Here is a 26,446-nt window from a genome sequence, read left to right as displayed (position 1 = left end):
AGTGGGAGGGAAGCTCCAAATGTCGACCTTCACGGTGGCCACATCTGGGTCACAGTGTCCCAGCCAGGAAACGCAACAGTGACACCTTAGCAATGCCTTCCCAGGATCACCAAAGAGTAAGCAGGCAATCGAGTAGGTAGAAGGGAAGATCTCCCCAGCAGCCCTTTTAAAGTACAGACTATGAAAATGGGAGGCAGGATGACTGAGGAGCCAGGCTTGCAGGCAGGAACGCTGGAACTTGGGGCTCCCGCAGACACCCCATAAGCTGGTTCCTCGCACCACCTCAGATCACTGCCTGTGCCACTGCAGGTCCCACAGCGCCCAGCACCCTCCCACATCTCCAATGGCTCCTCCTCTGCTCCTTCCTCCCTCAGCCCCACTGTCCTTTCTCCTCACCCCCCTGTCTCCGCGCTCTCTGAGATTAGGATCCTCTCTCGCCGGCACACACTACCAACTCCGGCCACACTTTCACTGTGTCCTTCTCAGCTTGGTCAAAAGATCTCTCAGTTCTTGACCTCCTGCATGTATCAGCTCCCCCGCAGTGCTATCTGGAGAAGCACTCAATCACCCAGAGTGGCTCTTTGAATCTGAGGCCAGAGCTTCGAGTGGGCTCTGACGGCCATCAGATGGCTGCTCTGCACCTCCTCTCTAGAGGACTTTCTGCTGCTGGTCTCTGCAAACTTCCAATCCCTCCTCCACGTGGCGTGCTCAGATGCTGGCTTTGACTCCCACTTCACAAAGAAAGGTCGGCAATCAGAAGAGAACTGCAGAGTGTCCTCCTAGCACCACCCACGCATGTATCTGTCATTTGATCCATCCCCACTGACAACTATCCACGTTCCTCCTAAAGCCAGTAACTCCACGTGTCTACAAACTCATCTCTCTCTCCTACTCAAGAAGTGTTTTCAGCAACTTCCATCCCATGTAATCCATATTTTCCTCTCTACTGAATCACCCCATATCAACATGCTGATAATGCTTCCAACTGAAAACTAATTCTAAGCTTTTTTACCCCACCAGATATCACCTCAGACTCTGCTCCCTTTTGCAGCAGCTCAAGTGAGTTGTCTACAGTCCCTGTCTCCACATCTTCCCCTGCGCCCTTCTCTCCAATCCAGCTTGTGTTGCCACAGGCACCAGACCACTGACCCCGGCTGATCTGATCCTCCATTCGCAGTCCTCCTCCCCAGGCTCTCGGTTTCCCCGCATCCCCCTGGTTGTTCTCTCTTGGTCTCCTTTCCTGGCTTGTCATCTTCCGCTCCTCATGAAACTGGAATGTCCCAGGGCCCAGTCCTTACATCTCCTCTCTTCTTTCACCGGGGGTCTCATCTGATCTCATTACTTGAAATACCAACCAGAGGCCAAAGACTCTATCACCTCTCCAGCACAGACTGCCCTCTTAAACGATCCAATCTGGATAGGACCATCCACTCGGCATCTCCATGTGGGTATCTTATAATCTTCTCGCACTCAACAAGTTCAAAACTGAACTCTGAATCTGTCTCTCTCTCTCTTTTTTTTTGGGAGACGGAGTTTTGCTCGTCACCCAGGCTGGAGTGCAATGCCGCAATCTCGGCTCACTGCAACCTCTGACTCCCAGGTTTCAAGCAATTCTCCTGACTCAGCCTTCCGAGTAACTGTGATTACAGGCATCTGCCATCATGCCCCACTAATTTTCATATTTTTAGTAGATGGGGTTTTGCCATGTTGGCCAGACTAGTCTTGAACTCCTGACCTCAGGTGATCCACCCACCTCAGCCTCCAGCATGAACCACTGCGCCCGGCCTCTGAATCCCTTTTTGCACCCAAACCTCCTCTAGCTGCAAACTACTCCATCTCCATGGTGACAACTCCATCTAGTGACTCAAACTAAAGCCCCTGGAATCAATACAGGCTTTTCCCTTTTCTTCATACTCACAACGACTCTGTAAGGACATGGTAAGGGCTCTGTCTTCAAGCTGTATCCAGAATGTGGCCACTCTTCCCTGCTGCTGCTATCACCAGTGTGCCCCACTGCCTCTTGTCTGGATTACTACAGTAGATTTCTCCAATGGCCTCTGAGATGGTCTCCTGGATTTTAGCCTTGTTCTCCACCCTCTGTAATGGCCTCTGAGATGGTCTCCTGGATTTTAGCCTTGTCCTCCACCCTCTGTAATGGCCTCTGAGATGGTCTCCTGGACTCTAGCCTTGTCTTCCACCTTCTCCAATGGCCTCTGAGATGGTCTCCTGGACTCTAGCCTTGTCCTCTATCTTCTGCAATGGCCTCTGAGATGGTCTCCTGGATTTTAGCCTTGTCCTCCACCCTCTGTAATGGCCTCTGAGATGGTCTCCTGGACTCTAGCCTTGTCTTCCACCTTCTCCAATGGCCTCTGAGATGGTCTCCTGGACTCTAGCCTTGTCCTCTATCTTCTGCAATGGCCTCTGAGATGGTCTCCTGGATTTTAGCCTTGTCCTCCACCCTCTGCAATGGCCTCTGAGATGGTCTCCTGGATTTTAGCGTTGTCCTCCACCCTCTGTAATGGCCTCTGAGATGGTCTCCTGGACTCTAGCCTTGTCTTCCACCTTCTCCAATGGCCTCTGAGATGGTCTCCTGGACTCTAGGCTTGTCCTCTATCTTCTGCAATGGCCTCTGAGATGGTCTCCTGGACTCTAGCCTTGTCCTCCACCCTCTGTAATGGCCTCTGAGATGGTCTCCTAGATTTTAGCCTTGTCCTCCACCTTCTCCAATGTCCTCTGGGATTGTCTCCTAGACTCTGGTCTTGTCTTCCACCTTCTACATCTCCTTCAAGACGGTCTCCACCTTCTATCTTTGTCCTCCACCCTCTGTAATGGCCTCTGAGATGGTCTCCTGGATTTTAGCCTTCTCCTCCACCCTCTGTAATGGCCCCTAGATGGTCTCCTGGATTTTAGCCTTGTCCTCCACCCTCTGTAATGGCCTCTGAGATGGTCTCCTGGATTTTAGCCTTATCTTCCACCCTCTGTAATGGCCTCTGAGATGGTCTCCTGGACTCTAGCCTTGTCCTCCACCCTCTGTAATGGCCTCTGAGATGGTCTCCTGGACTCTAGTCTTGTCCTCCACCCTCTGTAATGGCCTCTGAGATGGTCTCCTGGACTCTAGTCTTGTCCTCCACCCTCTGTAATGGCCTCTGAGATGGTCTCCTGGACTCTAGTCTTGTCCTCCACCCTCTGTAATGGCCTCTGAGATGGTCTCCTGGACTCTAGCCTTGTCCTCCACCCTCTGTAATGGCCTCTGAGATGGTCTCCTGGACTCTAGTCTTGTCCTCCACCCTCTGTAATGGCCTCTGAGATGGTCTCCTGGACTCTAGCCTTGTCCTCCACCCTCTGTAATGGCCTCTGAGATGGTCTCCTAGATTTTAGCCTTGTCCTCCACCTTCTCCAATGTCCTCTGGGATTGTCTCCTAGACTCTGGTCTTGTCTTCCACCTTCTACATCTCCTTCAAGACGGTCTCCACCTTCTATCTTTGTCCTCCACCCTCTGTAATGGCCTCTGAGATGGTCTCCTGGATTTTAGCCTTCTCCTCCACCCTCTGTAATGGCCCCTAGATGGTCTCCTGGATTTTAGCCTTGTCCTCCACCCTCTGTAATGGCCTCTGAGATGGTCTCCTGGATTTTAGCCTTATCTTCCACCCTCTGTAATGGCCTCTGAGATGGTCTCCTGGACTCTAGCCTTGTCCTCCACCCTCTGTAATGGCCTCTGAGATGGTCTCCTGGACTCTAGTCTTGTCCTCCACCCTCTGTAATGGCCTCTGAGATGGTCTCCTGGATTTTAGCCTTGTCCTCCACCTTCTCCAATGTCCTCTGGGATTGTCTCCTAGACTCTGGCCTTGTCTTCCACCTCTACATCTCCTTCAAGACGGTCTCCACCTTCTATCTTTGTCCTCCACCCTCTATAGAGTTTATTCTCAATGTGGAGGCCAGACTAAGCCTATTAAAATGAAACAGACCCTGCTTCTCTGTTTAAAACCCTACACTGATTTCCCATTATGAACCTAGAATTCCCAACAGCCTGCAATGCCAGGCACAGCCAGGTCCTGCTACTTCCCAGCCAGCCCCAACTCATGGCTCTGTGCTGCGTCCTTCCAGTCACCCTGGCCTGCGTGCTCCTCCAGCTGTCAGTAAGCTGCAGCTACCAGTCCTTCTCTCTACAGCGCTCTTGCCCAGATGCTAAGTGGCTAGTTCCTGCACCCCCTTCAAGTCCATGTTCAATTTCACCTTTAGAGACCTCCCTGACCCCCCACTTAAAACTACAACCTGCCCCATCCCACTAAACACGGTCTACTTTTTCTTTTCTCTACAATATCTAGATCTTGTTGCATAGCATATAATTTGCTTCCACTACTGTCAAATGGAAATTGTCTGTATCTTCCTGCCTGTCCCCACCCCATCCTCCACTTGTACTCCCCAAAACACAGAATCTCCATGAGAGAGGCACTGGTGCTGCTCCACTGTGTTCTGTGTTAGAGCTGTGCCTGGCACGTGCAGCAGCTCAGTCCACGTGTTCTCAATGCACTAGTGAATCAGGGAGATCTAAAACAGGAGACGCAAAAGATTGCTATAAGGAGCAAATGAACAAACCTGGAAATCTTTCCAAAGTATAAATAACTACAATAGCACAAAATAATGTGTTGAACACTATCTTAAAATTCATTCCAGGGAAACCTACTAGAAAACCGCCTATATGGCGTGGCTTAAGAGGTACAGAAAAATCCACCCAGGCAGGCCTACCAACAATGGCCTGAGATTCCACTAAGAAGAGATCAATGAAGGTTTGCATGCCTTCATTTTCCAAATTCAAAGTTACCTCTGAGAAGTCCAGACGGGAGGAGAGGAAATATCTTCAGGCCAGGTCCTGGTGTCCTGCTGTGCTTATGCACACTCAGACGGCTCTGCCTTCAGGTCAGGCGCACATAGGGAGAAGCGGGAGAACGTCTCTGGCACCAGGGCTCCCTGCAGAGCTGGCGGAGGCTGGGGGCATGTCAGAGTCCTCAGGGTGCTGGATGCCTAAGAAACAACAGAAGGACATAGGCAGTTAGAGGAGCAGGGAAGAGAGGGGCAGGATACAAAGCCTTTCTCACCTTCAAGCCCAGAGGAAGGGCTACTGAGATCATTAGAAATCTTATCCAGTCAGAGATTTGTGAAGCATAATAGTACACTGGAGAAAAAAACTGAGGTTTACTATGTTAAAAAAATCTGCCAAGAAGTTAATGGATAAATCCATCAACACAGACAATTCTGAGATAACAAACTGTCCCTCAATCTTCATTCTGTCTCCTCCTTTTCAATCACAGCCATTCAGCTTTGCTCCGTGAGTCTCCTATAGAGAGAGATGCAAATCCACAGAAAAGCTTGCTCCTCAGGGCAACAATGTAAAAAACTAACTCAAAAGTACATAATAAAATAAAAATAGAATTAAAAGAGGATAAAATAAACTAATAAAAAAGAAGGCAAAACAGAAGAGGAGACGAACACAAGCAACATTAAGATCCATGGAAAACAAATAGTAAAATGGCAGACATAAATTCAACGTTATCAGTAATTAAACTAAATGGTTTAAACACTCCATTCACATGGCAGGAATTAGTTGAATGAGTAACAACTCTACGTTATTACGAGAAACATACTTTAGAATAGCACCAGAAAGAATACTTAAAAACAAATTTAACAAAAGATGTGTAAGATCTGTATATTAACAACTACTAAAACATCGTTAAAAGAAATTAAAGAAGCCCTAAAAAGACAGACACCCCATGTTCATGGATGGAAGACAGTGTTGTTAAGACAGCAACACTTTCCAAACTAATATATTAACAGACTGATTAATTGGTGAATAGATTACCTGTAATCTCTATTAAAATCACAGCTCTCTTTTTTTATAAAAATTGACAAGCTGATCCTAAAATTCACCAAGAAATCCAAGACATGCTTAATAGTCAAAAGAATCTTAAAAAAAAAGTTGGAGGAGTTACACTTCTTAATGTCAAAACTTACTATAAAGTTATATTAATCAAGACAGTGTAATAGTGACATAAGGACGGACATATGGATTAATGGATTAGAAGTGACAGTGCAAAAGTAAGTCCCTACATTTATGGTTAATTGATTCTTGACAAGAGTGTCATGACATTTCAATGGGTAAATGATAGTACTCTTTTTTTTAAACAAATAGTGCTGAAAAACTGAATCTAGACACAGACCTTAAAACCTTTTACAAAAATTAACAGCAAATGAATCATAGACCTAAATATAATAGCTAAATTTATAAAACTCTAAGAATAAAACATAAAAGTAAATCTTTATGACCACAGATGAAGAAATAGTTTCTTAAATATGGCACTAAAAGTTCGAAGAAGAAAAAATAGATAAATTGCAATTCGTCACAGTTAAAATTGTTTGTATGTCAAAAACGCCATCAAGAGAGTAAAAAGACAACCCACAGAATGCAAAACAGCATTTGCAAATCATATATCTGATAAAGGCCTCAGATTCAGAATATATAAAGAAAAAGAGACAACCCAAATATAAATATGGGCAAAGGATTGAAATAGACATTTCTCCAAAGAAGATATTCAAGTGGCCAATAAGCACATGAAAAGATGCTCTATATGACCAATCAATTAGGGAAATGCAAATCAAAACTCCAATGAGATACTACTTCACACTCACTAGGATGGCTAGAATCAAAAGACAGCTAGTAAGTGTAAATGTGGAGAAATTTGAACTCTTACACATTGCTGGGGAGAAAGTAAAGTGGTGCAGCTGCTTCAGGAAGTAGTGTGGTAGCCCTCAAGGTGTTGAACATGGAGCTGTCATATGGTCTGGCAATTCTACACCTAGGTAAGTACTCAAGATAAATGAAAATTCACCTTCACACAAAAACCTATACAGAAATGTTCACAGCAGCATTATTCATAATAGCCAAAAAGTGAAAACAACCCATATGTCCATCAACTGGTGAACGTATAAAAAAAAATGAGGTGAATCCATGCAGTGGATTTAGCCATATAAAGACATGTAGTACTGATTCATGCCATAACATGGGTAAAGCTTGAAAACATTGTGCCAGATGAGAGAAGTCAGACACAAAAGAACACGTATTTTATGGAACCATTCACATGCAAGGTTGAGAACAGAAATCCACAGAGACCGAGAGTAGATCACAGGCTTCCAGAGGCTTGGAACCTGAGGATAAGGAGTAAGTGCCAAAAAGGTCCTGGAATTAGATAGTGATGTTAGTTACAAAACTGCAACTATACTAAAAACCACAGAATGGCGTACTTCAGAATGATGACTTTTACGCTGTGTGAATTGCATTTTAATAAAACTATTATTTAAAAAGAAAGAAACATGCCAAGTGGAAAAAATTTTAAAAGACGATGGCAAGATTACTTCAGGATTTCCCAAATGTTCTCTTTTCTCAGTATAGCTTTCGTTCATCAGCACTGTGACACCACATGTAAACTCTGCTTAATTTTAGGCATTTCTGTTCAGGAAGCAAAGAACAAATTCAACCACAACTTTCTCTCTCCCACTCTGCCTCTGCAGGGCCGTCCTGGTTTTCTTGAAGGAGAGAATCAGAGGAGCAGTGTTTCCATCTGACCAGACAGAAGACACAGGCTGGTGGACAGGCCCACATATCTTTTTGGCAGATATTCCCTCATTACTGCCCCTTTACTAAAATAAGGAGCATTGCTCACATGCAGCCTAAGGATGCTAATTTTCTTGCAACACTCAGGATCAGGCTGCTAAAGCTAAAGCCTTTAATGCTAATGTCTCCCCAGCCAAGAGCCCTGACACAGCCTCCAATCAATCATCACCTGGTTCTGCACAGAGCAAGCCTCTCACCTCCAGAAAGCTGTTCCTCCTTAGTCCTGAGCAGCATCAAGATACCCATTCCAGAAAATGTAATCCACGTTGTTGCAAATCTATTCTCTGCCTTTATTTGGCAATAAATTCTGAGCCTTCAAACGCAAGACAATATAGTCTTTTTTACTACAGCTTCTGCCATTTTCTCCAGGTAAGAAGAGCCTGTAAACAGAATTATAACTTCCAGCAGGAAGAAAAGCTCTCTGCTCAGCTGGTGCACTGACAAACGAAGCCTTTTCCAGCTCCATTATAAAAAGATTTATAAATTGAGCCTGGCCACAGAACCCTTTGCCCAGAGGGGTGTGCTGGGAGTCCAGTGTGGCTCCTGGGCTGTTGGTAGGTTGTAAAGTCTCCTGTCCCCACTTGGACAGCAGCGCATGGCCACACAGCTGACTTGGATCCGTATTTTCCTAGCACCGGCAAATGGGCGCTAATGAAGTGCCACAGGATTTCACTTGGTCATTCGTCATCCGTATTTGTAACACACAGCCTCCAGCCAGGCTGCATGGGCACCTAGGAATCAAGAATTGTTCTTCATACTACTCCGGTTACAAAGCCACACAGGTATTGAGTGGTCAGTCCCTGTCCTTATGTTTCTCATGAAGGCCTCATATTTTTAGTACCTGGTTTTGCAGAACATCAGGAGTGCATGTATTGGGTTTTAGCAGAAACATGTATCGTAGATGTTCACGCACTCCTCAACCTTTTCTTGCACCCCGACCATGTGCTGAGTCACCCAGTAGGAGTGATAACAAGGTGAAGAAGACATGATCCCTGTGCTCAAGGAGCTCAGACAATGTAGGAACCTCTAAGACCACACCTGGCCCTCAGTGACACACACACACACACACACACACACACACACAACTGTGTGTCACTCGGAGAAAATCGGACACACTAAAGGATACGATAGGGCTTCTCATTCCTAGCAGTGTGGTTCTCTGGTAATTTCAATACAAGTAATTAATTTACACCTTTCTAGGAACGCAGATGCTACTTCAAATTACGAACAAAAGACTCAATGGTTCAGAATAACCTGAGAAAGTCAACCTGATGCAAAAAGACACATTAAAGAAATTATTTTATTCATTTCTTTCTTTCACCAAGTGTGTGTATATCAATATAGAAAAGGATCCTGTTGGTGATTTTTTAAGATTCTATAAGATGACTCTTGTTAAATAAAGGCACCAAAATAGCAGCAGCTGAAATCACTACAATAAAAAGGCTTATGAGAATAACAGTGACAACCACTCAAAACCTTTAGAACTTTGCAGTCTGAGAATTTATCTATATGCACACACAAGCATGTATACACATGTGTATATATGCATCTATATACATACACATGTACATATATGCATCTATATGTGTGTGTGTGTGTATATACATGCCATCAGTTAGTGATTAGAGCTACAATAAAATACAACCAGGTAAAGAAAAGAGGTGCCATTTCCTTAGTCTTTAAGGCCTCTCTAAAGATGCAATATTTTAAGTGACTCCTGCATGAAATGAGCAAGCAGGGCGTGAGAACATAGGGAGAAGAACATGCTCCAAAAACATGCCCACTGCCCCACACAAGCAGTGACAGTGAAGCTCTCCCTGCTTTCACTGCTCCCCTAGGCCAAGCAGCCCCAGTTCCTAAGAGAAGTGTTCCCTTAGGTGGCTCAGCCTAAAGGAACAGTGAAAAGCAGTGACAAGCAGAAATCCAACAGATTGTGAAGGTACCTCCCAAAGCATTTGATGGGAGAAAGGAAGGGAGGGAGGGAAGCAAGGAGGGAAAGGAAGAAGTTGAAGATGCTTCCAGACTTTTGTCCTGAACGGCGTGTGAGCCACATCGTCCATGACACGGGTGTCCCTCAGAAGCCCTAGGGTAGGTGTGCAGATTGCCATGCCGAGAACAAGCATGGGCTCATGGGGGTGGTCTGGGGACACAAAGTGAGAAGCCAACTACATACTGTTAACATTAACACTGGAGGCTAAATGAGCTCACATGGGCAGGGATGCAGAAGGGAAAGACAGCAGAAGAGGCCTGAGGATGGAGCCGCGGGGCTCTCGGATGTCCAGGCACAGAGATGCAGCTCAGGGATGAAGACTGACCAGCATGGAAGGAGTAACAGGGGAGCTGCGCTGAGAGGGTGGTGCCCTCAGAATGAGACGCTGCATGTCCAGATTTTAGAAGAACTGCGTGTTACTGCAGGAATGGGTAGTTAATGTAGGACTGAAGAGGGTGACCAAAAGGAGGAGGAGGCCAAGGAAGAAAGTGAAGGATCTGGTTTTGGAATGGACTGCTATGCAGATGCTGAAATGGCTAAAGTAGTGACAGGAAGGAAGAAGAAGACAGTGAATTAGTTGCTAAACTTGTCTATGAATGCGGAGGAGGACAAGAGGAGGGCATATCTGTAGAAGGCTCAAAGAAGAAGGAAAAGGGATGGTAAAGTCAGATGGCACATGTCTCAAGGGAACAGGGGATTTTTCAGGAGGAAGAGGGCACAATGGCCTAGTTGGCAATCAGAAGCACAGACGGAATCTACTCCACCTTGACCTTGTTATAGTCACTGAACTTGGCTGTGATAAGCACGATATTGGCGAAAGTACAGCTACTGCAAAAGAGCTGCATTTTACATAAGAGGAAACAGGTTAAAATCCTTTTCCAGATCAAATAGCTAGTCAGTAGCAACCCACGTCCAGCTGCAGAGCACCTGCTCTTATCCAGGACTCCACAGAGTCTTCTATGCAGATATCCTTAAATACTTCTAGGTAGTATCTCAGAATAATAGAGATGGGTCATTCACTAAACAGTTTTCAGATGCTATAGGTGTGGAGAAAATAGGCTAGGAATAAAGATTAGGCTGGTTTCCTAACAACGCTAAAAGTAAAACTACAATTTTACCAGAGGAAAAAAAAATAACTAAAATATGTATAACCCAGCACAGAGAAAGGCCTTTAAAACAAACTTCGAAAATAAGGAAGTCATAAAGTTCTAACTACGTAAAAAGTTTATTTCTATTTGGAAAAAAATAACATAAGACAAGTAAAAAGTAAATAACAAAACTGGGAATAATTACTCTCATTTCATGGAATGAAAAATTAATACTTCTAATTTATTAAGAAAATATCAATAGGAAACACTACAATAGAAAAGCAGGTAAAGAATCTGAATAAGTTAACAGAAATATAGCAGTGACTGATAAACATTTGAAAAGACACTGAAACTTACTCCTAAAGACGTTAAGTAAAAAGATACCATATTTCACTTGTCAAATCAGCAATGATTAAAAATCTTGATACTGTTGAATAAAACCCCAATACTGTTGAATGTGGTGAAAGAGGAATTTTCATTCATTTTTTAGCAGTACAGGGATAGATGTCATTTTGGAAAATGACTTGGAAACAGATCAAAATATAAAACACACGTAACTCTGACACACATGTGCTGCCCTAAGTATTTACTCTAGAGATACATTGGCAAAAACAAATTTGATGTGTATAACAAAATAAAACGAAAAACTCTGGAAGCATTCTTCACAATAGCAAAAACTGAAAATCTACTTACATACCCATCAATAGAAGAAAAGCTGAATAAATAATACAGCTATAGGACTGAAGAATAAGCTGAACCTGCATGTCTTGCCATGAAAAGATGTCTAAGATACATCAGCAAATAAAAAGGCACAGTACAAAAATATTTATACACTATGATCCCATTTGTGAATATATGTTTAAGTTATATACTCAAAATACAATTTTTCTAGAAGAATGAAAATTTTAAAATGTAGACAATTGCTTTAAAATAAAGGAAATTTTATTCTCCGTTATATTCTTTCAAAGTTTTTTTTTTTTGCTCTCTGCATTTATAACTTTAAATTTTTAGATGCTAAAGACTTTTGATACAGTACCCATGAGATACTACACACTGAGAAAAAACAATTATTTTTATTTTGCCTCACCAAGGATTGTATCTCATACGTATAACAAATTGCAAGCTCTAAATTAAAATCCCACAAAAAGACAGCATTTCTTTGCATTGCAGCCTCCCTGAAACAAATCCTTAGAGTAAGGTCGGCTCTGAAATCCACATAGAAATCCCAGTTAGTGGAGGCTCTTCCTTCTCCATATCCTTCCTCTCTCTTCTCCATAATGAATGAGGGTTTTAGACTCTGTGCCCACTGGTTATCACAGCAAAACACTGCTCATGAGAGACCCTCCAACTTACCTACAATTCCTTACACACATGTACACAGAGGGGTTCCAAAGGAATCCCTCTACTTCTCTTCCAGTCTTTCAATTTCCAAGTTAGGACTGTTTTGTTGTTGTTGTTGTTGTTGTTGTTGTTTTTGTTGTTGTCATTTTTTTTCTTTTCTTTTTTTTGCTGCTGCTGAACTTGCAAGTTAGTATTTCAAAAAGCAGTATAGCTCTGTGCAGTTAAGCTTAAGCAGCCACTATAAGTGGAGGTTTTCACATGTGTGGTTTGTTTGACTTTGCTGTGAATAGACGTCTTGTCCTGCTTTGATAAAGCACCTCTCTGTCTGCATGCATCGTATACTAATAGTCTGTATGCTGGGAAACACAGGGATCCCTTCAGAGTCGCCCTGCAGTGAGTTATTTTGCACTTGTCTTCTCTGGGGGAAAATGAAACACACTCTTCAGTAGTGGAGGCATTTGTCAAATTATAGCTATGGAACAAACTCATTGGTTCATTGGTTATAAATTAATTAAAGAGTATTGTTTAAAATTCCCTTATTGTGATAAAAGGCATTTGGCTAATTCTACCATCATTCCTGATTCTAAGATATCACTCATAAAAATGAAGCTGAGTCTGAGGCTTAAACTGCTCACAAAGAACCAATTGATTTACCCGACCGGATAACAAAGTAGGCACAAAATAAGGAGCTTGTTATATTAGAGGCATTACCACTGGAAAAAATAGTTTATTTAGAATGGTGAGATAAAACACATACCAATTTTAAAGAGCTTACAAAGCAATTCCTTTGACTGTGTAATTTTGTAAAGGAATAAGGTAACTTAATATGTTAAGGAAAAAATCTTCAAATAGCAATACATAGTATTTTCTATTTTAAATGTGTGTGTAATTGTGAATGGTCTAAATATATCAGTTAAAAGGTACAGATATTCAGGGTGGGTAAAGCAGCAAGCATCAACTACATGTTGTGTTGGCCACAGGAAACCTACTTCAAATAGGAAGATTCAGGTTAAAAGGAAAGGGATGGAGAAAGATATACCATGCTAACACTTATCAAAATAAAGCTGGACTAGCTATGTTAATTTCAGACAAAGCAGAGTTCAAAGCAAGAAAAATCATCACAACAAACAGGGCCATCACAAAATAATTAAGGATAATTAAGGGATCAAATCTCCGAGACATAGCAATGCTAACCATATAATACCCTACAATAGAGCAAACCGACAGAACTGCAGGTAGAAACAGACAAATCCCCTATTAACAGTTGTAGACGTTAACACCTCTTTGTCAGAAATGGACAAATTCAGCAGGCAGAAAATAATAAGAACATAGTTGAACTGAATAGCACTAACAATCAACTTGATCTACTTGATAAAGAATATTCCATCCAACAACAGCAGAATACACATTCCTTTAGTTCAAAGGAAACATTCCAGGCCACAAAACACAGCTTAAATGTAAGAACAAACAAAGGAAAAAACAAAAATCACATAAAGTATGCCCTCATATCACAATGGAATTGAACTAGAAATCAGTAAGAGAAAGACAGATTAAAAGTCTCCAAATATCTGGAGATTAAACTGCACACTTCTAAATAATACAAGAGCCTCTGGCATTTTCACCATACATTTAAAACAAAATAACCACCAAAATGGATAATTCAAAAAAAATATGGAAATATGGCATTATTTCACCTAGGCTAACTTTACCTGAAAACTAGGGGGAAAAAAACAGATAGCTCAAATACTTTCCATTTTTGTGGACCAGAGGACAGTCTTTTATTAAGCCAATGAAGTTTTCCACAGTGAGGAAAGGGCAGCTCAGCAGGGCCTGTTCCTCCCCATTCCCAAAACCCAGCTTCTGACCTGTGGAATTCCAAGGGTGATTTGTGGATGTGCATTTTGGATAGGCCTTCATGGTTTTCCTTCAACATTTCATAGGCATGATTTCTTTAATCCCCAGGGGATCTCCACAAAAGAAGTAACCCTAGTACTATTTTCACTTTAGAGGTGAATAAAACAGGAACATTTACAGAGAGGTTAGGGCCTGAAGTCTTGAGCAGGATTCTGTCTCTGTCCCCACAGTCTTGCCTTCTCTGCTCAAGCACTGACCACAGCCGCTGCACTAGGAGATGCTTCGGGACTCTGCAAGGCACACTGTCCCAGTTCTAACATGAACGGCACTCAGCCACACCTGCAGGGGATGGGATCAGGTCAGCCTGGGAGGGCAGCCCTTCCGCGGCAACGTGGAAGCTTGCATGCCTTTGTCCAATTTATTAATAACAGGAGGGTTCCTCCCTTGTTTCACTTCAACGCCACAAATATCCACAAAAGATATAAGGTAGATTTATTGGTTGAAATATATATAATTAGCCAGGCAGAGTAGCTCATGCCTGTCATCCGAGCACTTTAGGAGGCCAAGGTGGGAGGATTATTGACCTCAAGAGTTCAAGATCAGCCTGGGCAACATGGCAAATTCCCATCTCTATTTTAAAAAATATATAAAAATTAGCTGGATGTGGTGGCACACACCTGTGGTCCCAGCTGTTCAGGAGGCTGAGGTGGGAGGACTGCTTGAGCCCCAGAGATTGAAGCTGTAGTGAGTTGAGATTATACCACTGCACCCTAGTCAAGCAACAGCAAGATCCTATCTCAAAAAATTAAATGATGTGTGTGTGTGTGTGTGTGTGTGTGTGTGTGTGTGTGTGTATATAAACATATGTGTATGTGTGGGGGTGTGTGTGTGTGTATTTGTGGTATATGAAGTAATGAAATTTGTATGTGTATACTGAGGGGGTGACAGATTTATAATTAATTTTTTACAAAACTAATTTACTGCAGTAAAAATGAAATAAAACCATAATTGAAAAATAAAAACTAGAGAAAATGTCACAATCCTTATGAGTTCTGATTCCTTTACTCAGCACATTTTTCATGTTTGTACATCAAACTGTACAAGTCTGTCTCAAAATTGTTTTCATTTAATAATCTATTATAAACATTTCCCATGCCCACTATCTCCAAAAATCTTATCTAATTAGAGCATGGTATTTACTTAGCCTTATTTAGATATTTTCCATTTGGGGCTATTATTCTTTAAAAACCATGAAGAAATACATTTGTGCATCAAGCATTTCTTTTTCCCCACATTTAGTATCATTTCTTTGAGCTGGATTCCCCAAAGTGCAACTGTCTAAAGTAATCATGCCATTGCAAATAAAAATAATGCTTTTTTCCTTAAGCCATCCTTTCCCCTAATTTAGGCCTAGAAATTCATTCTTTCTGCTGAGCCAACATGATTTATATTTATTTCCTTCCTGCAGCAGGCCCCACTTCATCATACTAGAAAATGCCCATTTTAGCTACTTTCTCTTAGAAAAATGTTTTCAAAAAAAATAACGGTTCCATGCTTAACAAGAAAAACTTTATCCTATCTCCAAAGCTATTTGTTATCACATAATGGTAGTTATATTATAGTTAAATTGATTTCTATATAAATAGTAGGTGTAGATAACATATATAAGTCAATACCAGGAAATATTCTAATTAATTTAAACTAAAGTCTTCCAAACTATGATCGTATGAGCTTCCCAATAATTATTTTTATTAGCATCTCAGCTAAGGGTTTTTGCCATTTGGGGTCAGTGTATAGGCAGCGTGGTTTTGAAAACCACCATATTGTGGTGTTTCAGTAAAAAGAAAACCCAGACCTTCAGGCAGGATCTGAATGTCTCTTATTAAAAAAAAAGAAAGTCTTGAGTTCAGTGAAAAGTTTCACAGACTGAAGTTCAGCATGCCACGTCCTGTGCTGGAAATTCAAAATGAGTAAGACACACGGCTTAGCTCCAGGAGCCAAGCTCACTGTACATTCAACCTATAGAAGTGCAACAAATAAATGTCAAACTTGGAGTCTCAACTCTACCATCAGGAAGAGCTGGGAAGATATAAACTGTGGCGGCAAGGGCAGTATTTAACTCGGGAACATGTGACTTCCACAGGTCTCATCTCTCTCTATGTCAAAAACCGAAAAGCACCCTCACATCAGGTTAAATACAATTCCAGTGTAACTATGCATGGAGTTTCAGTCAACTCAATGACAGTTAAATTTTGCTGATATAACATGTCATATGTGTTAACAACAATTTTTTTTAATACTCTAGAGCTAATAATTGTTTCCAATTTTTAAAAATATTTCATTGGGCAAATCTCATAGGCCCTCGGCACCAAGTCTGCTGTGCCTAGGGAGCAAAAGGATGCTGACTTCATTCCATGTCACCCTCAAAATGCCAGAGCTGCTCAGGGAACTGATGAGGCCTAAAGGGGCCACGCAGAACCCCTAGAAGTGGCAGGAAGAGGACAAGCCAGTTTCTGACCATCACCAAAGGCAGGTTGCCACAGCAGGAGACACCGGGGCAGGAAAGGATTCAGGAAAAAGCAGGTGAGGAGGAAGTCCACGGGGAAAGCCAGGACCACAGAGGGCATCAGGTAATCGGAGGCCTTGGAGCCAGCCGTGGAGAAAAGGCCAGGGAAAGCCACAGGTTTCAAAGATGCAGAAAAAAATCTGGGGCAACTCTGAAGGCAAGGGCTCAAATGAGGAATGCATGGTTGCCAGAAAGGAAGGGAGGAGCACAGAGGCCAGGGCACGCAGAAGCCAGTGGAGAAGAGCAGTACCCAGGTGAGGCGCTGGTGGCCTTGGGAGCACACTTAGTATTCTAGACGTGCGGGCTTGGTCTGGGGAGCAGATGTAGGATGTGCAGAGAAGAGAGGTATGGGAGAGGTTTCTGTCAACCAGTCTTCACTGGGAATCAAATATGTGTGCAAGATCCATTGGGTGCCATTTGCCCTGACCACTGAAGGCCAGGATGATGCCAATGAAAAACACGCAGGCAGGTGGTGGACCCAGCGGAGAAATGAAGGGGGCCTGCGGCAATGAACTTCACGGAAAGATGATGGGTATTAGGGTGGATTTTCACAGTAGAGTTTTTAAGGAAAAATATTGAATTCATCTGACCCAAATCCTCCATTTTACACATTTTTTAAAAAGGCCCCAACATGTTGGAATCTGAATTGAGACTGACAGAGTTGAGTTGGTTGGGCAGTTGAGTCTGAATAATACAGGCTACAAAGAACGATGTCTCCAGATTGGCCAAGTGGAGAAAGAGTCTGAAGCATCCACAACTAAACTCAAGGCATGTAGGACGTGCCTGGTGACAGTGAAATGGCACAAACCAGGCCCCCAGATGCAGGTGAGGGGCGCTGTCCATGCTAGGACCCCAGATTCCAGGACACGTAAGCTCTCTAGAAGAACTGGTCCAAAGGCTGGCAACCTGCAAAGAGACACACTTCTCCAAGGCCCTCCAGATCAGCACCATTTCGGTCTGACGAAAGCCACAGGCATCATTTTAAATTTTCTGGTAGCCACATCTTATTAAAAAGCATGGGAAATTAGTTAACTCAGTAATATATTTTATTTGACCCAATATAGCCAAAATTTAATCATCTCAACATGTAATCCATCAACAATTATGACTGGGTACTTTACATTCTATTTTTCACACTCAAAACCCACCGACGACACAGCTCCATCAGGACTGGCCAGAGTTTAAGGGCTCCGGGGTCCCGCAGGGCCAGAGGCTACCACACAGTACAGCCCCGCTCCAGGTCCTCGCTTCGCCTCTGCCTGTCTGCATCCTGTTTTTCCTGCTCCACAAGGAAGAAATTCTGCCTGCCTCCAGAAAGCAGCCCTTATCTGCCAGGCCAGCAGGACACAGCTCAAGGCCCTGATCACTCGCCTAGGCAGGCACAGTCAAGCTGGTCCTCAAGAGGAAAGGCTGGATCCACTGCATGTGGCCAGGGACAGAAAAAAAAAAAAACAAGGTCACTGTCACAGAAGCAGAGCTGCAGGCCAAAGGGAGAGAGCACCAGGAGTGATTAAAGTATTAACGGATAAGAAATGCTTCCCTCGGCCAATCTGCAGGCAGAAACTGTGCATTCCTTTCAGGAGGAGCTGCACACACATCCTTCTGAGTCTTACTCAGGTTTTTACAGTTGACAGCACAGTACCTGGCCTAGAGCAGAGGCTACACAAATATTTATTCAGCATATGAAAAACCCTGCACCTCCAATCCTGTGCTATTTCACAAACAGGAGAAGTGAAGAGCAAGCAATCTCGCTGGACCGACAGGGCTTCCTATGTGTTCCAGCTGGTTGTTTTTACTAGAGTGAAACTGGACTCAATAAAATGCCGCAGGTTTAAGTGATGAATCCCTGCCATGAGGACTCCAGAACGGTAAACTCCCCTTTATTCCAGAAAAGGTACCCCGTCCCCATTCCTTCCTGTCTGCAAGCCCTCACCTTCACTATACAGTCCCGGTGTGTCTCTGAATCCCCAGTACCAAGCAGTTTTGCCAAACGATGGATAAAAGAACAAAAGTAAATAAATAACAACAACAACAATAGAAATGAAGAGTGAGACATCCATGAATATCATAGTGAATGCATGTGGTTGTTTCTGGACTCAATTGTCCCTGGAGGGAAAAGATGCAGATTCAACAAATATGTACTGAGCGCCTCCTATGAGAAGCTTGTGTGCCGGGTGCTAGAGGTGTACACGATGACCAGGACAGGACTGGGACTCCCAGCCCATGCTGCACCCGTGCCGAGCCTACTGATGAATGCACAGGTGTTCTTACACCACACCTGTATGAAGCTGCATGCACATGGCTCTAGGCCTAATCCATATGGCCTCTGCTTTGCCAGGAAGAGCAGGTAAGAGAGGAAAAGGCAGTTTACCAAGGCCTAGCATGGCCAACCCCTGCATGGGGCAGGATCTCACATGTGTTATTCTGTCCAATCCTCCAGACCTCCTCCCAGGCAGACCCTCATTTTCTCTCCTTCCCTTTCTCCAGGAGCTGGCCATGCAGCCCAGCTCTAGCACTGCGCCCTGAAGAGTCGGCTGCCAGACTTTTGGAAAAGCTTGTCACTTCCTGACAAAAAGGGACAGATGCAGCTGACATCAACTCCCCCACCTCTCTCACTGCCTTAAACACGGATGTGCCGCAGCTATGGCCAGCACTTTTGCACCATGGCACAAAGGAAAACGTGCTAAGGATGGCAGAGCAGGAAGAAGAGAGAACCTGGGCCCTCAGTAACATCTCAAGCAGTTGCACCAGCGCCTGGAAGCGCCTACCTTCAGTGCCTTGCTATCAGGGAAACAGAAAGCTGTTTAAGTCTTTGTTAGTAAGTGCTATGTTGCTGGCCAAACATATGCTAACATATCCAAATACAAACACACATCGTACCTGCTACTGGTACATATATATGCGTTGTGTGTTATGTATGCGTGTGTGTGTGTGTGCGTATACATCGAATCATGTCTCCCCCAAAGGATATACTGAACTCCTATCCCCTGATGCTTATGAATGTGACCTTCTTAGGGTCTTCACAGATGCAATCAACTGAAGATGAGATCAACAGAGTTGGCCCTAAGCCAACATGACTGATGGCCTTGTGGGAAGAGACGCACCCCCAGCGCAGAGACAGAGAGAGAAGACAGACACATACAGATGTAGGCAGCTATTACAGAGAATCATCTATCTTGATTCTAGGCCTCGAACCTGCCCTTTACCTGCAGCTTGCCCATATCAGATTCTGAAGTTCCTGTCTGCTTTGGTTTTTGGATAAATGGGAAATCCTATTCTTGTATCTAGCCACTTTCACCCCTGCACGTGATGACAAGGGGAAAGAAAGGAGAGCAACTGGGGAGGAAGGAGGAGGCAGAAGCTGAAACACAGGCAGTTTCTTAGGGTCTCACAATAGATTAAATAAACAGATTGTTTTTCCTTTTTCCCAGTACACCTGGTCCTATCCACTGCTCTGATGGCCACCAACAACCAGACTGGCTCCATTTTCAGGGTCTTGGCTGGTGCTTAATTGAGACAAGAAGAAGAGAGAAAAAACTGCGATTTGTGAGTAAGACCTGTGAGCACAGATCCAGCCCTATCCCGTCCACACCAGGGATTACAACCTTTCTCCTTCTGCCAGGTGATTAGGAGGAAATGCACACGTTTTAGTCAAGAGAGTTCAGATCTAAGGTGCCAATTCAGAAAGTCTCCTGGAAGCTCTCTGGATGCCGCTGCCCTAGACTACAATGCTCCAGTGCATATCTACCAAGACGCGCCACGGAGCAATCAGGGCCGCCAGAAAACTCACAGGCGGACCCAAGTGCTTCCCAACATTCTCCATCCATCAGGTAACAAAGAGTCAGCCCAAGGTCTCTGCGAGCCCGCACCCTTCCCAAAGCAAAGGCTCCCTCGGAGCACACCGCCTGCGTCATGCTTGTGAGTGCACAACTGGCACCACAGACCAAGGGCACGGAAGGTACAGAAAATGGGTTCCTTAGAGACAGAGAACACAGCGAACACGAAGAATGGCTCCTCACAGCACAGCACACTTCACAGTTGCAGTTCAACTCCGATACGGGAAGAACCACATGCACCTCTAGCCCTTCGGCCCTACCTGGCAAGCTCTTCCAAGGCACTAGCGAAAGCATGCCAGCCTTTCATAGAGTCCCGTGCTCAGAAGGGAGATGGAGGGCCCTTCTCTACAGCCCTGTCTCCTCAACATCCTCCAGAGCAAACCCTGCCCCACCTGGGTCTTTGCCCCTCTCTGTGCCAGCTCAGAGTGCCCCCTTCACTAATAGCCCCAGCTCTCCAAGCCCACCTATGCTCACTCCAGTTTCCACAATCACTTCCTCACCAAACTCACAGGACACGCGTTCAGATGAGCACATTCTGGCACTTGGTCCTAACTGTCCTGCGTTATGCATCTCCCTTTGCTGGAAGAGGAACATCACAGGCAAGGGCCACGTCACACACTTCCCGTGCATCACGGAGGACCTCGGGCCCCAGGATCCCAAGCAATACGGCCATGGAAGGCTCGCCAACTGTTACACTGGATCTCACATACGTGTTGTCTACACAACAACAGTACCCAGGATTCTCTCTCTGCATTCCAGGCCACCGGGCTACATTCTGCCACCCTCACTCTTAAACCCAAGCAAATATTCCCACCCAACCTCTCACAGTCCTGCGATGTACTGTTCTGTGACCTGTTCTAAAGAGAGAACCTGATTTGCTCAGATCATGGCGGAGTACAGAATTTAAACTCTAATTCCATTTCTTCATTCATAATCTGTTGCAGGCTTCCCTCTTGAACCAGGTTTCTCTCTCTTGTAGTCGATCACTTAACAAAAATCCATTCAGAAAGAGCACGATAGGCACTGAGAGAATGTAACAATGAGTAAGTTGCTACCCGTGCAGAGCTTATAATTTAGCAGAGGAAGTCACTAAAATTACATAAGTCACTAAAGTTACATAAGTCACTAAAATTAGTTTAGACAGTTTTAAATGCAACTATAGGTTCTGAAAAAAAAAAGTTGCTATGGAAGCACCTGGTGGGGAAAACATTTCTGCCTGGGAAGAGGAGAGAGAACACAGGCACCTGGGCCTGCAGGACCTCGCTGGGCCCTGGGGCTTTAACTCTGTCCCCTTTTGCTCCATGTGGCTCCATCTAACGCCAGTGTCAGAGGAGAGCATCTCCACAGTCACCCACATAGGTAATTTGACAGCTAGAAGGAAAGGCAGCATTTGCCATGAGCCTTTGAGGATGATTAGGAAGCTGGCACATGGATGGTGGGAGAGCATCCCAGGGCACAAGTCAGCAGCTGCTGAGATCAGCCCTGGAAAGACAGGCTGGAGCCAAGGCAGGAAGAGGCTTGAACTCTCAACCGCCAGCTGAGAGGTGACTTAAGCAACTAGAGTTGCTGGAGGTGTCTGAATAGAGAAGTGTTAAGACACCTACAGGCTTAACACAAGCTGCCAAAGAAAGTTCAAAAAATGTGTGCATTGATTCCAGCACATGTCTATTTCAGTGAATGTTTGAACTTGAGGAGAAAGTCCCCCAATGCAGACATCTGAGTATTTCTGTGAAGGTGAACACTACCTACCCCACCCAGAAGCAGAATAGGGACGGGGGAAGGTCTGCTGTCTCTCTGGCAGGCCCCCTTTCCTTCAGAGGATAGGGCAGCCTTCACTGGAGAGGCAGCAGCAGGGGCCAGCAGCGGGTGCAGACATCTGAGAGTTCACTCTAGAATGCTGGAAAGCTTGCAGATGAGGTGCGGACTGCTCAGTGACGGAGGGTGCACAGAGGGCTCCTGCAACCCACCAGGTCGCCAGCCAGGTGGCACACCCTGGATTCCGAGACGCACTGTGACAAAGCGGGTGCCCTCTTCATGGCTAGTGGAGGCAGTCTCGCTGGCAGCATTCTGCACTCGCTCGCCCTCCAGAGGACCTTACCACACCACACATCCAACAATAAACACGCCTGGCCCAAAAGACTACCCGAAAAGCAGTTCTTTGGAAACCTAGAGTATTCCCAGCCACACACATTTGTTAAGATAAGTGCACAGTCCTAGGACAGACACAAAAGCCTGTTTAATCAAGAAAGAGACTCTGCCAACACCCACTTTCAGGACTTGGAACCCCACCCCTTTGCTCCCATAGCTCCCATAGGCAGAAGCCCCCCGAGCCTGCACTGCTATATCCAGCACCTATGCTGGGCTCATGTCTAGTTCGGAGGTTCCCAGTCGCTGGCCCCAGGCGACTCTGGGTCACTCGGGAGCCAGGAGAGCAAGGTAGCTGACTGTAAAAACAATGGTTGCGATGGGTGGTTCCCCTGATCTTACCCTGAACTCACACTCCCAGTAGGTAGAACTGCAGGAGCAGGCAAGGGAATAAGGAAAGAGGCTCCAGAACACAACAGTGAAAATGAAAACGCACCAACAGGACCCTCCAGGAGATGTCACACATGGAAACCTGGGTCCAAACAGCTCAGATACCACCAGCCACCCCAAATAGGCTCAGTAAGGCAGCTGGGGAGCTCGGTCCCATGTGCTGGTCCTAAGTTCCCTGTCCACCCCAGGCTGTTTCTGACTGTTCTCAGGCCCCAAATGTGACCCTGACCATCTAATTTGCCTGGCTAACTCTGACTCATCCCTCCCATCCCAGACCAGCATCATCGCCCCAAGCAAGCAGCAGACTCCCTGCCACCGGGGCTGATCCAGGCGCCCTCCCATGGGTCCCACTGCACTCTGCCCGAACCTCCCCTGCTGCCTTGAGCCTACTGTTCAAACTGTCTGTTAATGTTTGAGCTTTCCGCTCCCTAGACTGTAGCCTCCTTAAGGTCATGGGATCCATCATTATCTGCAGGCCTCTGGGTTCAAAGTCAGGCTTCAAAATCGACGACGTGTGTGTGACCTTGGATAACATCCCTGCTCTCTGCTTCACTCTCCTCTTCTGTCAGCTGGGTACAGCCACATATGTCTGTGCTGTGGGGCTGTGTGAGAACGGCATCCACGATCCAAGCAAAGCCCTGAAGATCAGGCAAATGCATAGTGAGTATTGACCACCGCCTCCTCCGCCTCTAGTGCCAAGCATACCTGACATGATAAAATACCAGCGAGCACATTTTGTGCCATCAAGGAACTTTATTGTCTGGAACATGGCATCCAGCTTATACGCCTGCTCCTTAGAGAAAGCCCGTCTTCCAGTTCTAAAGAACATCCAGAAAGCAAACACTTTTAAATTCAGGTTTTGGATTATTTGTGGAGCAGAGCAAGGTGAAGGCTCTTATCAGGAATGAGCCACCCTCCTCAAAGCTTCATTTCTCAACATTTCATCTTGGGAAAAAAGCTACTCTTCTGAAAGTTAAAATATTTTCTCAAAAAAAAAAAAAAAACCCTTACAAATGTTTGTACTTGCCCTGCAATATTGATTCTCCTGGGAAAAAAAAAGTATGATCAAATGGTACACTTTTATGTCTGGATCTTGGAAAACATTTAGGCCAATGTCTCAGTTTTACCCTCAAAAAACTGAGGCCATCCAGGGAGGTTACAATGCTGGCTCAGGGCCAAACAGCTGGGTCAGGAAATTGTAAAAAGCTTTATCCTTCAGCCCCACTACCCAGCAGGTATGTAAGCGGAGGCTTCAATTTAATTTCTTCATCTAATTAAGAAAGGGTATTCATGTGTTTCAGTAATGCAGAAACAATGGAGAAAGGAGACTGGTCCTGGAAATTATTATTTCTTAAAGAAAAGAAAGGCACCATCAACTTCATTTTTGGATCTCAAAGTTAAGAAATTCCCCAGAGAAAACAGGGAGAGTCCCTCTTCCTTAGCAGCATTCCATTCCATTCCCCACCTCTGGGCTGCCTCTGAGATCCCACATCCTGGGAAGCCAGGGGTTCCTACTTGGCCGAGTGCCCTGGGAGCGCCTGAGGGCTCAGTACCATCTTGAGTGGTTCCAGACCACCTAACACGCAGGCAGTGAGCACAGCTCCATCCTCCATTGCAAGTGAGGTGTGGGAAAAGGGGACAGCAGACAGAACCAGAAAAGCTGATGCCAGGGCTGGACCAGCCTCAGCCCTTCCTGTGGCCTGGGCTACCTGATCCCTCCTCTCCAAGCTACAAGGTTCCCAGGGCTACGACGAGGGGGTCGTACTGGCAGATGGGTGCTGGCCCACCTGCTTCTGTGATTCTCAGTCTCCAAGGGTGGACTCTCTATCCATCTCTACCCTCAGAGGGAAAGGCTTCCAGGGGTGGCAGAGAAATATGAACAAAAGCAGGCAGTGGGGCCACATGCTGGACCACAGGGGAAAATGTTCTGAGGCAGGCAACGTGGCTTGTAGCTCCTGGCCCTACCGCTGCCTGCCAGAGCGGCACGTCTGCCTCTAAACCTCAGCCGCTTCAGATGAGCAGTGTGAGGTCCCTTCAAAGTCCCAAACCACACTGAATCCCCAGGAGACATGACTTACTCTAGTAACAGTCTGGATACAGGGATTACCAACTAGCAAGCTGAGGGCACTGGTATCTATTTATAAAATATATACATTTTACAATGCTCTTTGAGTTCCCAAATCCTCACTGCACAGATGACCTGGGGGTGCCCTCGTCGTGCATTTGAGTTTGCCCTTCATTAGCTCCCCTTCCAGAGTTGCTGACATTAGAATTAGGGCCTCTTGCAAAACTCAAATTGAGCTGGGTCTGGAAAATTTCCATCCCATTAAAATTGGGTAATTTGCACCCATTTTCTCATGAGGTCCTCAATCCATGCACAGCCTTTGATGCCTGATGCAGGTGGAACCCCATAGCCAGTGGGGGTCTGACTCTGAAGGCCACAGTAGGCACACTGCACCACGCCTTCCCTTCCACTTAACACTGTGGCAATCACTGTGAAGCAGGGCTCAGATCACTCTCCTTCTCCAAAACCATCAATGGCTCCCACTGACACAGAGTCAAACCCAAAATCTTGGCCTACAATTCAAAGAGTTCACCACGTATCCTCATCTGACCTCTCTAGTCACATTTCCTTTGCAAGCATTAAAAATAAAAACAAAAATGTAAAAGGCGCTAGAAACATGCAAAAAACGAGGTTCCCTAATCTCAGTACTGGAGAAGAGAATACAATCAAAAGGCTGTTGTCTCCTTTGGAGCCAATGGGGTGAATCCCTTGGGAAAGTTCACCGTGTCACATACCTTGTCCCTCCCCCTTCCTTTGCTGGGGCAGCTGTCTCTGGACAGAGGCCCTTCCTGCCACCTGGGACCTGCCCCACCTGCAAGCTTTGACTCAGACACCCCCTCCCTTGCAAAGCCACCCCGACTCCCTCCTTTCTCTGATGGGGACTCCCACAGCTCCACAGGCATCTATACCAACTTACTTTCTTCCCAGTATTTCATTTACAAATGCATCCCATCTGCCAGGCTCAGCTCTCAACCCCAGGCCCATTCACTGGGGCATGTCCGGGTTCCACCTCCCAGGCCCCACTACGGAAGTGCTTTCTTCCAGGTCTCACCGCAGGGCAGCAGGGACCCACTGAATAGGTCCCTGGGGCCTTGTCTAACTCCTGTTACCAGCCTTGACCCTGCACGAGGCAAGCACAAGATATTTGTTCAATGGATTTTCAAAATTATGATTTGCTAGAAAAAAGACAAGGAACTTTTGGAGTGCCCATCCTGAGACCTGCCTAAGAAGACCACTAGGGTAAAGAAGTCACCCCTTCACCCCAGGACCAGGAAGCCTCCAGGCTGACATAGGCGACATAACAGCCGGGAGCCAAGCAAGGTGCAGGGGGCCAGGGGGCGGCAGCCGGGAACTGGGGTGGGTAAGACCTGCGGGGAACTCCGAGGCTCAGGCGGCGGCTGATTCCCCGGGAATGGGCTCTCGGCGGGGACCGGGGGCAGTGGCGGCCGCGGACCCGCGCGCAGGGGATGTACGGGGGCGTCCTCCTCGGCCAGTTCCGACCTTCC

General features: G+C 45.4%; 1 protein-coding gene across 5 annotated transcripts in view; it reads right to left on the bottom strand.

Moving 5' to 3' along the window:
* RNF144A (ring finger protein 144A) overlaps positions 1–26,446 on the bottom strand; it is a 321,607-nt gene that overhangs the window by 294,429 nt on the left and 732 nt on the right. For 2 of the 5 annotated variants that reach the window (XR_010337882.1, XM_064363829.1), the window contains exons 1-2: positions 12,098–12,731; positions 4,823–5,022 (exon numbers count right to left, since the gene is read on the bottom strand). The gene's annotated coding sequence lies outside the window, so the exon portion shown is untranslated. Of the gene's footprint in view, positions 1–4,822; positions 5,023–12,097; positions 12,732–26,446 lie in introns of those variants that run through there. The other 3 variants (XM_021667208.2, XM_021667207.2, XM_012441908.3) reach the window with 2 other exon arrangements.

This window comes from Aotus nancymaae, unplaced genomic scaffold, assembly GCF_030222135.1.
Source record: "Aotus nancymaae isolate 86718 unplaced genomic scaffold, 86718_ANA_hifiasm-v0.15.2.pri h1tg000057l, whole genome shotgun sequence".
In the NCBI taxonomy this organism is placed as follows: Eukaryota; Metazoa; Chordata; class Mammalia; order Primates; family Aotidae; genus Aotus; species Aotus nancymaae.
The sequence above is the reverse complement of the archived record's forward strand: the minus strand, read 5'-3'. Positions and strand labels throughout refer to the sequence as shown.